The sequence below is a fragment of the Anoplopoma fimbria genome, chromosome 5 (assembly GCF_027596085.1).
Source record: "Anoplopoma fimbria isolate UVic2021 breed Golden Eagle Sablefish chromosome 5, Afim_UVic_2022, whole genome shotgun sequence".
Taxonomy (NCBI): domain Eukaryota; kingdom Metazoa; phylum Chordata; class Actinopteri; order Perciformes; family Anoplopomatidae; genus Anoplopoma; species Anoplopoma fimbria.
In genome coordinates this window covers 16,417,663-16,430,181 of record NC_072453.1, presented here as the reverse complement: position 1 = coordinate 16,430,181, position 12,519 = coordinate 16,417,663, and the positions used below count along the sequence as shown (strand labels likewise).

Sequence of the window (12,519 nt, the reverse complement as noted above, 5' to 3'; positions counted from 1 at the left end):
CCTGGTGGGTGTGAAACTATGCACATAAAAACCAAAAGGGGGGGGTAACAGAGGTCACTGGTTGCTCCCGACAACGCTGCAAAGTGAAGGTTGTTGATAACATAGCTGTTGTTCCAGCGATGAGACACACAGCTTTCAGGCCTGATGAATACCCTGCCATTCATCAGACACCAGCAGCTGGGGTCGGCTCAAGCAGCTGCCTAATAGGCTGATGGGGATCTTTGGGCTCCCGGGAGGAAAGTTTGAGTGGCAGACTGACTGCATGATGCCACTTAGCCAATCTTTGTTATTTAACAGCCGAGCCATCTTGACAGAACCAGGCAGCATTCCTGGTTGTATGGACGTCTATGAGAAAATGACTCCACTTCTCTCTTGATTTATTACTTCAGTTAACATTCTTAACATGAGTTTATGGTCTCAATCTCTAGTTTCAAGTCTCCTTCAATACAGCATGATGCTCATTTAGTAAATGATGCTCCCATTTTTAGTAAAAAAAAGACTATAAAGCAGGGTATGCTTTAGGGCGGGGCTACCTTGAGATTGACAGGTCGCCACTACGGCGTCGTCCGGTCCTGGAGTTGTCTATGTTTCGTCTTCCAACTTTTTTTCAGTTTATTCAGCGTTTGGTGATACTTAGCTCCTCCCTCTTGTGTCTCTTCTGGTTCCAGAAAGCATCCCAAAGACGGCGACGGCCAAAAACTAAGAAGGTGTCTGCAAAATAACCAAGATGGTGACGGCCAAAATGCCAAATCAGGGCTTCAGAACCAAAGTACACAAACCAATCATTGACATCACGGTGACTACTTCCACTTCTTATGTTCAGTCTTGGGGCAGAATCAGGCGATGTCATGTCATTTAAGAGGTAGAACATTTAAAAGGAATGCATGTAACACTTCCAGCCCTCCAGAGCCAAGTGATTAACTTGATTTCATTAAAGCTGCATTGCAGCAATCAGCCCAAAGACTCCAGTCACAGCAGTAACTGCCAATATGAAATATATCAGTGCAAACTAAGGGGAAAGGGGTTCAAATGACTTCCCAGGCTCAGCAAGAACACGCTTCTAGTCTCAGGGTATTTTCACACGGACACATCAGTTTGAACATGTTGTTACATGTCAGCATCTTTTTAAAAAAGATAATTTTCTCCATTCAAACAAAAGAGCAGCACTTACATTTCTTCTGCAGGGCATTCACAGGCCCCTTGAGCCAGCAGCTCTACTCAGGTTTCCAATGTTTTCAAAGAGTTATATATTGCTCCAAGGGTAAACACACTGTGCCAGCGAATTTATTCTGATTATGCTGATAAGGATAAATCGTAGAATTAGTAGATTTATTAGTTATGATGTTTGGCTCCACAGGTAGGTATGTTTCACACAGCACAGCAGACTGAATAAGGTTATTTCGGCATTTATTTATGCTAATGTTCTATAGAATTAAAATTCCATGTACAAATCAGTAGTTTCTGCATGCTTTATAAATAACTGTAGTCTTTAAAGCTACTACGAAGAACTTTCATTTAGTGTTGATTTTGGCGGTCCCTGTGGACAAAAGCGGTAGTGTTTCTGAGCACCAGAGTCCCTTGAGAAAACCTCTAATTTTACTGCAGCAGAGTCCGACTGTCTTCCTTCGCTCATTCCTGGTTCTGGTTCTCCCGTGCCCCCCATTCTCTAGCGGGCCCAGTAATACGGCCTGGGTCCCATTAAGAATAACCAATCTTCTCGTTCATGGTCTGGTTTGCTTATGTTGGTCAAAGAAATGAATCAGGATTAAACTGAGACTGTTTCAAAACAGTCAAAAGTTCCTTTTGGTAACTTTAACGGAGAAGTGTAGATAGAAATAAGTAAAAACAGCAGTGGAGGGTCTGAATATCCGACTTATATAATCTTTACATCCCTTCTGACTTTATCTAATACACACCTTCTGTTTTGGGATACATAGTGTGGTGTTAATAGTTAAAAACACTATTACTATAATGATCTGTGGGCAACCGAACACATGCTTCTGTCAGATATCCACCACACAACGCTGTGAGAAGCCGGCAGACTATGAATATTAAGTAAAAGAATCCCAAAGCTGGAGTTATAATATATTGATGCGGTGCTCCCATTTATTGTTATGAGAGCGTAACCAGGCCTACATATCATAATAACTTCCCTTGTATGTAGCGAACGAAAACACTGAAGCCCTTTGATCCTTTTGCTGGATTTTTTCAGTTGAGCTGCTGGATTTTTGTATATCCAACTCCTTTGAAGAGAAACAGGCAACAACATGTACAAGAAATACAACAGTCTCACCAGCGCCTTTCTTCATATCTAACCAGTTTTTAAATCACAGACTTTCCCATGCAAACAGGCATATGTTCAAGATACTGCCACATTGTTGTTGTGGTTGTGTTGAAATGAAAGGCACTTCTCTGCAATGAGAAAGCCACAGAAAGCTATATAAGATAAATAATACCTCCAGAACAACCTCAACTCTCTGAGGCTGAACTGCAGCAAGAGAGGGCTGATTCCCAAACACAAACTCAAAAAACAATCCTCATCCAGTCAAAGGCGGTTGTGGTACGAGCAGGTGAGAAACGTTCCCCATCAGAACTCAATGAATGTCGCCGACTCCCAGCAGTACAGGCGACGAAAGCGTAGCAGCGGCTAACCGTAGCATTATTTTATCTGACAGCTGAGCCGGGAGATGAAACGGTTCCGGCTCACCTCCGCTTCCATTCACTGACAAGAAAGAATGAGGCGCTAAAGAAGACGCCTCCTTTTTCGCATCATTATTACATAATCAAAGGGCCACGGCGAGATGAGGGACATGCCTGGGGAGAATCCATCCCTCATTAAAAAAGGAGCTCGGCGCACCAAATGAGCCAATTTCAGGGTGTTTTACGGACTATCACAAATATCTTTATCCTCAGACTTCTCAATGTGTTCAAGCTGCTGGTGGTGTTTCTCTCATACGGATGAATGTATACTGGTCTGTCTGCTGCTACTGCTGTGGTTTCTAATACGACTGCCTTGCCCACTCTCCGGGCTCAGATTTGAGCTACAAGCCAAGAAAGGAAATAAATTACGACCGAAATATCAATTTTAATTCCCTTTACACTGCATTTTTTTTCTCAAACTGATGATTATGCTTTTCATACTGCAGTACACACACACATACATACATGCACATGTACATACTAAACTAAAAAGCCAAGCATTTTTCTCCGATAGGCCTTTCCTAGTTTTCTTAACTGCTTTTTCCTGATTGAATCGCCATAAAGAGAACCATTTCCCTCGGCGCTCGTGGAAATGAATCAAAGCATCCCCGAGGACGACACCTTTATTCCCCCCCGTGCGGGAAACAATCTCACATATTTCAGATAAGATTTAGAGAGCGACACCCAGTCTGGCTCGGTCGTGGATGCACACCAAAGGAGAAGTTTTTACCTCATTAAACAGCAGACTTTTTCATATCAGCAGGAGAAGCCAAACACTCTTGTGCGGTCAGAAGTCTCTTAATTAACTCCAACCGCTTCAAAGAAGTAGATGTTTGTTACTAGCATAAGTTGTTTAAAACTGTCTATAAACTGCTGCTGGTGACACATCAAAGGAAAACTTTAAACTTGAACAATATTATGTGATATCAATCTATCATTTTATTGTTCCCTCTAGACTTTACTCAGTGGAGTAAGGGGTGTGTCTTCTACGACGGAGTTCCCCCTGTACCAAGTCCTCCAAATGAAATGATAAACTACACTGTTTGTCCTCCGGAACGAAGCTTAGAAGCATTTTCTCATCCGAGCATTTGTCTTTGCCTTCCTCAAATGTTACAAATCAATTGTTCTGTGATTTGACGCGATTGTTTAAGTTTGGTTAAGTTTAGGGAAACATCTCTGTTGAGGATAAAATGACTAGTTTGTTCAATTGAGAGCTTCTTTATCGTCTTTACTGATACGTAATATCCAATGAAACTGTATATTTGGGCCATGAACAGTTACAAGAAGGATTTAAATCAAATCCTTTACATTTGATTGGACGGCTAACAAGTGGGCGGGCTTAGAGCACAGAAGCTACACACACACACCTCCATGTTGCTAAAAAGTTGCCGATTGTCATGATAGTATTAGTTGAAATTGTTCTGTACTAGCTTACGTAAGAACACGTCATATTTAGTTTTACAGGGAGGAAAAGATTATTGGATTTTGATTAACAAATACTAGATTATATATACACAATAGATTTTACATATATATGGGCATAATATATACATATTATTAAGTAGGTGCACAACATGACTGGGGATGTGATCTAAAAGGTTGCAATACTAAACACATGATTTAGGTTAGGGGACAATGGTGGCCATGATTAAAAAAGAACCATATTGACTGTTTTTTACAACCATATTGTCATCGTACCTGGATGTTTCTACACGTATCCAACAAAAACCCAGTGGAATAAACAAATATACCAAAATCAACAACATGAATTGAATGCATAATGTCACATGAAGCTGTTCTGATGCCATTAAGAGGTTTAGTGTTTTAGGATGGACACCGTCAGGCAAACTGTTCTGTGTAATCTGTCACTCAAAGTAGGCCTTCACAATTGATGATGAAGAGTTTACTTTTAATAATAAATTACATTAAATCTGCTGCAGTACAGGCATGGTGAGTTTACTTTTAGTAGTAGTTTTGATTCAAAGATTTGAAGCATGTTTTATTCATACTGTGCATTTCTGGAGTACAGCGTAAAAACGGAAGGCTGTTTCTCGTCAACTTAAGTTGCAGAGAAACCCCTTCGTCCATTCTCTGCAGCAGAATCTTTTGGTTTTGACCTTTGGCCTGTCAGTGAGCGTTACAGGAGGGACTGCGTTGGCTCGGACTCTGGAAAACAAAAGGCCCCTGTCACTGACAGCGATAAGCACCGAGAGACAGAAAGTTTAGGCCTGGTCGACTTCAAAAAAAGAAGACAAACATCATGATCTCATAGTGGAAAACCTCCTCGCTGTGAACTCACAGATGTGTGTCAGGAGAACGGGTAGCAAAGGAGAAGCCAAACCAGCGAACGTTACTGATGTGATGAGGGAACGCTTTGAGGATGACTCTCTTTTATCTGCGCCGAGTCGAGCTGACAACCACCAACTTGAATTTTTTTTTTTTTAAATACAGAAAGATAGCAGTCATCTCCAGCCTCATACAAAAAACATGAGTACTGTCTGCATCCCTTCAAAAATCTCACCAGTCTGCAGAATTGTTTTTTTCTGATAAATGCTTCATCACAGCAGTTCTCTGACGCCATGAAAGGCACAGCTTTCGATTTAAGAGTGTGTGCATACTATGGTTTTCTTTCTCTGTGACAGTTCTTTAAATGTGCACCATGTTTCATCCTAACCATATAACATCTAAAAACAACTTCCAATAAAGCAGCCTTGCAACATATACACGCTCTGTATGGTGATCATAGGAAAATAAGTGTTTTCCCCCCTTCCAAACAACAGGCATTACACAGATTAACCGCCTTTGTTGAAACATACCATTACCACATAAGACCCTGTCGAGAAGGACCAGATGTCAGATAATAGGCTGTGCGGAGTGAGGTAGGTGCTGGCCTGAAGCCACTGAACAAGTAAGAACAGCTTCTTCCATATAAACCTCTACACTTTGAGGACAGCTTGTTGTCTGGGTGGGCAACCCCCCAGTCGTCCCCACCACCACCCACCCCCTCCTCATATACCTCCAGACTGTGCGTTGATTGTGGCTTACACAGAGAGGATAAGGGGCATCTGTGTTGTCATCCACCACCATATATATATATATATATATATATGTGTACAAATGAATATAAATGAACATTAATATCCATGCATCAAAGCCTCTGTATTCAAAATCATCTGCAAAGATATATGCATGAATGACTATCACCAATCAATCCTATCATGTTGGAGAAAACAAAGTGTTGCACAGGTTTGATATTGCATCACACATGTTGCTGTGTGCTGAGGAGGCAGAATGCTTGTTATAATGCATAAAGGAAGCAGCTAAGTCCACCTCATTAAAGGCTGCTGGGGGTGTTTATTGGCTTAGCCGGCTGGCTGGGCTTTGCCTATGAGCAACGGCAAGAAACAGGCAGTATGGGTTATAGATCTGCTGCTGCAGGACACACACACACACACACACACACACACATGCAGCCTATTCAATGTGACATTTATTAAAGTTTAATGTAGAAATGCGCATAAGTTGCAATTAAAAAAAAAAGGGTTTATTACCTTTTTCTTAGACTTCAACCTTTGTTTTTTTTATCCAGGGTTTGGCATCACACCCGTGCCTCCTCCTCCTCCTCCTCCTCCTCCTCCTCCTCTGGTGCTGCAGGAGCTCCGGTACCGTGGATCTGCTGCAGGAGCTCCGGTACCGTGGATCTGCTGCAGCGGCTCTGTGCGTCTCCTCAACCCCGTCTTCCCCTACTGGTCTGCACGTCTCCACTCAGTCCCAAATAGCTCCAGCTCACACCTCTGCAAATAACCAGCAAAGCGCAGGAGACTGGCACAGCAGCGACACCCATGGGTGCCTGTGACGTACGTGAGTCTGCAGCAGGTACCGGCACCCTGAATGACGTCTACCTCTCTCCCTGAGACACCCACAGACACATGCATGGGTGTGAGTGTGTGTGTGAGTGTGTGTGTGAGTGTGTGTGAGTGTGAGTGTGTGTGGTGCAGTCAGAGCCGGTCGGTGCCCAGTGCCACGCAGCGCCGCAGCATGGAGCTCTGACCTGCCTATCACTGTGTCAAGCTGGTGGGATCTATCAAACATGATACTTCCGGTGCTTGCTTTCAAATGCACAAAAGAAAAATATATATTTTATAGTGTTTCTTGTATTTCTTGCTTCCGGCACTAAATGGGGTTTCTCCATCCAGCTTGACGCAGCTGAAAAAAAAAACCCCAAGTGAGCATATGGAGGAGCAAACATCCAGTGTTGGATGAATTATTTATGATGAAATAAGGCAGTAATACCTAAATCATTCATAATTAGTCAAGAGAAACCGAGCCCATGCCAATCAAACTCCAATCCCTCTCCCCTGCAGATCATGGGGACTGACATTTAGAAATGATAGATGGAGAAGAGGCTGGCCAGTGTCAGACATCAGCTGACCTCTCCCTCAATAAGTCAATAACATTACAGGCCCATCAGCCTGAATGACAATCAGGGATGTTGCATAAGGTGAAATTAACTACACACAGCGTTTGATTATTGCATACAGGTCTAATGGCCCTCGGGGCATCAATTTAATGTTTCACAATTAAACTAATGTACAAGGCTTCCTGAAAGGGTCATTTTAAATGTGTTGAGAAGAGCTTTGATTACATTCGTGGTTGTTGTTGTTGTTGTTGTTGTTTTTTCTATAATGACTGGTGGTCGTGGTTACAATATCTTTTTTTTTTTTTTTTTACCGCCACATTAGTGCTGAGTGAATGATAATGTGCTTATCTGGCATTAGCTTTAATCTACTTATTCTCTCATGGTGTGATTAATACGCAACCAGCATTCGAATACCGTTCCTTGCAGTTGCCTCCATAAAGTGGCTTTGGGACGCTTAATGAGATCTGATTTGTACCTTTTCCTTTACTCCCAGTCAGCAAAATGCATTAAAAAAACTGCTGTATTTACAGTGTTTGTGACATTTGTCCTCTTAAGTGTGAAGGTTTGTATTTTAATAGAGTGGCAGCAAGAACCAATCAGCTAAACCTACCTTTTTCACATCAAATCAACAACTCAATTTCAAGTCTTTGTTCTATACATTGTAATATAAGTGTGTGTTTTTATCTTCACAGCTCACATATCAATTGTTATTTTGCAGGAAGATGTTTTCTTTTATAATATCTGAAGAATAACTGACAGTTTTTAAGAAAGACCTAGCACATTTGACACTTGCCAGGATTAAGACATTACATTACATTACAGTCATTTAGCAGTATATATACGCTTTTAATCATATCAAAGCGACTTACAGTACTTATTTTACATATCATTCAGTAGTATATATTACATATCATTCACCCATTCACACACTGATGACAGGCTACCATCAAGGTGCCACCATCAGACTCTAACTAACATTCATCATCCAGTCCACACCGATGGCAAGCCTTCAGGAGCAACTTGGGGTTAAGTGTCTCGCCCAAGGACACATCGACTGCCGAAGCCGGGTATCGAACCACCAACCCCTCTGAATGGAGAACTACCTTGCTCTCCACTACGCCACAGCCGCCCCAACATCATACATCTCAGCTTGTAAGCGATATATAATTAAACATATCCTTCAGTTGGCAGATGTAAGAACCCCACCAGAGGACTTATTTGTACTTTCAAAGTGCAAACGGTAATTAGAAATACCTGACGAGGGCCCCTGGAAACTGGCTGTGGTGCAGGGCTCCTGACAGCGTGTGCATGTGTGGTGTGTCAGTGAGTGTGATGGACGAGGTGGTCACGGAGGCAAGTGGTTGGCACACACACAACTCCACACACACACACACACACACACACACACACACACACACACACACACACACACACACACACACACACACATCTCCACCCTCCTCCTCCCAACTCTGGAAATGTTTCCACTGGCTTTAAATCAATTCCTGCCAGAGCGTTCTCTACCTCCACCTTCTCTGAATATAAAGAATGAGAGGATGGAGGTGAGATTAATGGGTCCAAACACTAGATTTCGGGGAGATCAGGAGAGTCCTGAAGGGAGCCAGAGAGTGACTCAATGAATCGTGGCCCCGGATCTCCTGCTAATCTACTGGAGCATCCGGCTCCTCTGGCACCGTGTAAGTGTATGATGCTGTAAACCACTCTCAGATGTTATGCTAATGTCATGACTGAAACATGCTGTTATCAGTTAGATATGTGGTCATGTGGGCTGAAGGTTTTTTTTGTTTTGCTCTATTTAACTTTTTATTTTTCATTTTTTAAGAGAACAGGACATTCCCTGACATAGGAGTTCAAAAAAGAAAGAAAGAAAACAGACGTGTTTACAAAAGGAGGGCTAATCAAAGTTAAAATAATAATAAAATAAATAAATAATTGAAAAATAGAATTGAGATAAATAATATAATAAATTATAAATAAATAAACAATGATAATAAACATACAATTATATTAAGAACAAAATTATTATTCTTTAAAGAGTTCACTGTACAGTTTGACTTAATTTAAAATATTCTTTCAATTACATAAAAGTCCAGTAAAATCAGAGGTAACTTTTGCTGTCTTGCATTCAAGTACTGGAAATCAACTTTATATAATCAATAAGTTCACAATGGATTCAATGTCATACAGATCATGCTCAAAATGTAACTAGGTATTATAATTCATTTTACAAAATATATAATCATTCCAGAAAAGAAAAAAAAGTAACTCAATGTATACAATGGTAAAAAAATTTGGATACCTAATAATTTGAATATATTTAATCTTATTAGTGATACAGTAGCTGATGTGGTAATACCCATGAGTCCCTGTCCACCAGGAGTATCTGTCCTTCTTTCATAAAATGCATTGCATGTTTTCTGTTGCATTCAGCATTCATACATCTGTTTCCATTCATCTCCATGGAAGGTTGTCAGTGTGCATCGGGACGCAGATCTCCCTGGAAACGCGTTATTCGAGCAGAGAAAGAGTCGATGTGTCGGATGTTTGCAGAGGACAACTTCTCTTCTGTAACTACCTCCATCTGTTTCTCACCGATCCGTCCAAAGAGTGAGTCAGCCTTGTTAAAGTAATGCATCTGGATAGAATTAATGATAATTATGCATTATTATACGTATTAAACGTACGTCTGTAAAAACATTAACTAACTAAATCAGCCTGTCGCTATTTTTTTTTTTTTTTTTTTTTTTTTTTTTTTTTAATTTTAAATTTAAACACAAATAGTTTCAGATTATAATAAAATATATTTGTGCATTTAAACCTGTGTCTCAATTTAATTACATTTTTGGATTCAAATATTAATTTAAGTGTTTTTTTTATTGCTAAATGTCGATTTTCCAAAAGTTTATTATTTATCTCAAAGATTTTGCAATTGTGCTGAGAACCAAACAGTATCTCCACAATGAACTAGCTGGTATAATTGCATTTATTTATTTTTTTACATTTGAAAGTAAATTACGCTTTTTACTTGTTGTCCTTCTTGTTTTTCTGTCAATGTCTTATGTTTAACACTAATGTCAAGTGGGATAAAAAATGTAAAATACAAACCTTGTGGATAACTGTGAGTCTGAGGTTGTAACATATCGCTGGCACACAGTTGATACTCACCCGACAGATACAGGCGTTACACCTGTCCTGCTTTTCCACAGGATCATTTCACACCTGAGTCTAAAAGTGTTCTCCCACACTTGCCATCTGTTTTGTTGTAATTATGTCACATACTGCTTTGTGTTTCAGCGCCGTACCTCAAAACCGGGAGCGACAAGGCACTGAAAACATCAGCTGAATATGTTTTGGGCGCGAAGAAAACTGCTAAATCTGGACCATCAGGTACTGAAAGTTGCTGAACAGTTTGAGAAATCCTCCCTTTCTGTCTCACTGCCTCACGGCCTCTTTTTAATCTGTCAAAATCAGGATCAAAGGTGGGATAGAGAGAGGGAAGATACAGAGGTGAAACCAGAGATTCCTGGCATGCAGGCTTTTTTCTCACGATCACAACCTGTAAGGAAGGCCTCAAAGGTGACAACCACTCACACCTATATGCAGATAGTTACAGCAGCTGCAGAACTCACTGGCAGCCTTTCACCACAGCCTCAGCCTCATCCAGCAGCCCTTTTGAAGTAGATTTACACTCAAAAACCTCTTTGCTTGCCACCTGCAGTCGTTCCCCCGCAGCTCTGGGAGAAGTGCTCAGTCTGAGCCAGGGAGTCCATGCAATAAAGGCCCGGTGTCCCGCCTGCGAGCCATCTCCAGTGGAGCCCCGAGCACCACTGCAGAGCTGGCAATGACTTCAAAGACCCCCCGCTGGGGAGAGGCCCCCCTGGCATCCAGATGTAGGTTTTTCCTTTTTGCATTGCAGGTTATGCAGCGACACACAACCGGCCAGTTTTCTCATTATACCTAATGTTAGAATTCATTTTATTTTAGCACCTATGCTGATGTGTTTGCATTGCAATCCAATGTGTTTGATATCCTTTTGGAGCACAGCTTTTATTTTGTTTTTGCAGCACACTCTGCTCAGCATCACATCGTGAGGAATGACAAGATGAAACACCTTTTCAGAGACTGTAGGCGTCCCTACGGTGCTAAGACTCTGGTTTCCAACAAGTCCATTGAGTCCACTGACTTTCAAGAGGATGAGGAGAATGAGGAGTCAAGCTCAGCCTCCTCTGGCCTCTCCCATGACACGGAGTCTTCCAATGCAGGGCTCAAAACAACAGTTGGTAGTGATAAACTCCGCCTCAGTCCCCTCTTGGAGCAAGTAAGGCCACTTATCATCGACAGATTGGACAGGGGCACCACGGTGACCTGGCGAACAACACACACCGACCGGGTCTCGTTTACCAGGAGCAGCCTCCCTCAGAAGAAGTCCACCGTGGTCGCCGTTGAGGAGGACCGATGTACCGCTGACACGCTGAAGGCCTGTCTGCTGAGTGGCTCTGATCAGCTGGATGATATGAAGACGTTTAGTGATGCCAAAGACCAAGTGCACGTTCAACAATGTCAAACAGCCCAGACTGTAAAAGAGAGCAGCGAGGGGACTGTATGCAAATCCAAACAAAGGTGATCAAATTATGAAGAGATTTTCTATCATTTGATCTAACATTAGTTCTAATCAGAGTTTAGCTAAACTAGGGTCAAAATGGGTAAATCCAGATTTTAAATTAATCAGAGCTCTTTTGCATGATTGATAATCTCTGTTTCGTAAAGCCAAGTTTTAAAAGAGTTAAATCAATATTCAGATGCTTCTTTACCTCAATTAAAATGAAATAAATTGCTGTCAGGACCTAGTAAGTATGCTATAAAAGAGGTTGGGGAAACAGTTTTGACTGCTCTTTGGAAGATTTTTATTGAAATAAATGCCTGTTAAATCACTGTCTATACTCAAAATAGTTAACACAATGGTGATTGAATTAATAACCCGTCCAAGTATTGGAATATTCATATATTTGCAGCCTTAAAAACTGGATGTTTGTGGCAATATTCCTGGAAAAACTGTATTAGTTTTTCTCCAACAATCTATATACACAAAAAAATGGAACTATGCACAAAATTCAGAAAACTTGAAGCTAATGTATCAACAAAAAGACTCCAGACTGCTAAACTCTGCTTTTTAATGACACTTAAAATAGCTTTACTGGCAATACAGTAGGCATTCTGTCGAGCTAATACAGTAGATTGTTTAATTGTACAGTCAATTATTGAGTTATCAGTCAAAATATTAATTATATTAGATTTCATTCTGGTTTAAACTTGGATTTACCAAACATATATTAGTTTCCTAAATCTGGAGCAGCCCAGCGTTAGGGTGTAAAATGTTG

The 12,519-nt window shown here is 41.0% G+C and overlaps 1 protein-coding gene across 1 annotated transcript in view; it reads right to left on the bottom strand.

Annotated features, from left to right (window-relative positions):
* Positions 1-6,335, bottom strand: part of LOC129091828 (protein TANC1-like) — a 97,628-nt gene extending 91,293 nt beyond the window's left edge. The window contains exon 1 of the mRNA XM_054599524.1: positions 6,252-6,335. The gene's annotated coding sequence lies outside the window, so the exon portion shown is untranslated. The remainder of the gene's footprint in view (positions 1-6,251) is intronic.
* Positions 6,336-12,519: the final 6,184 nt, after the last annotated feature.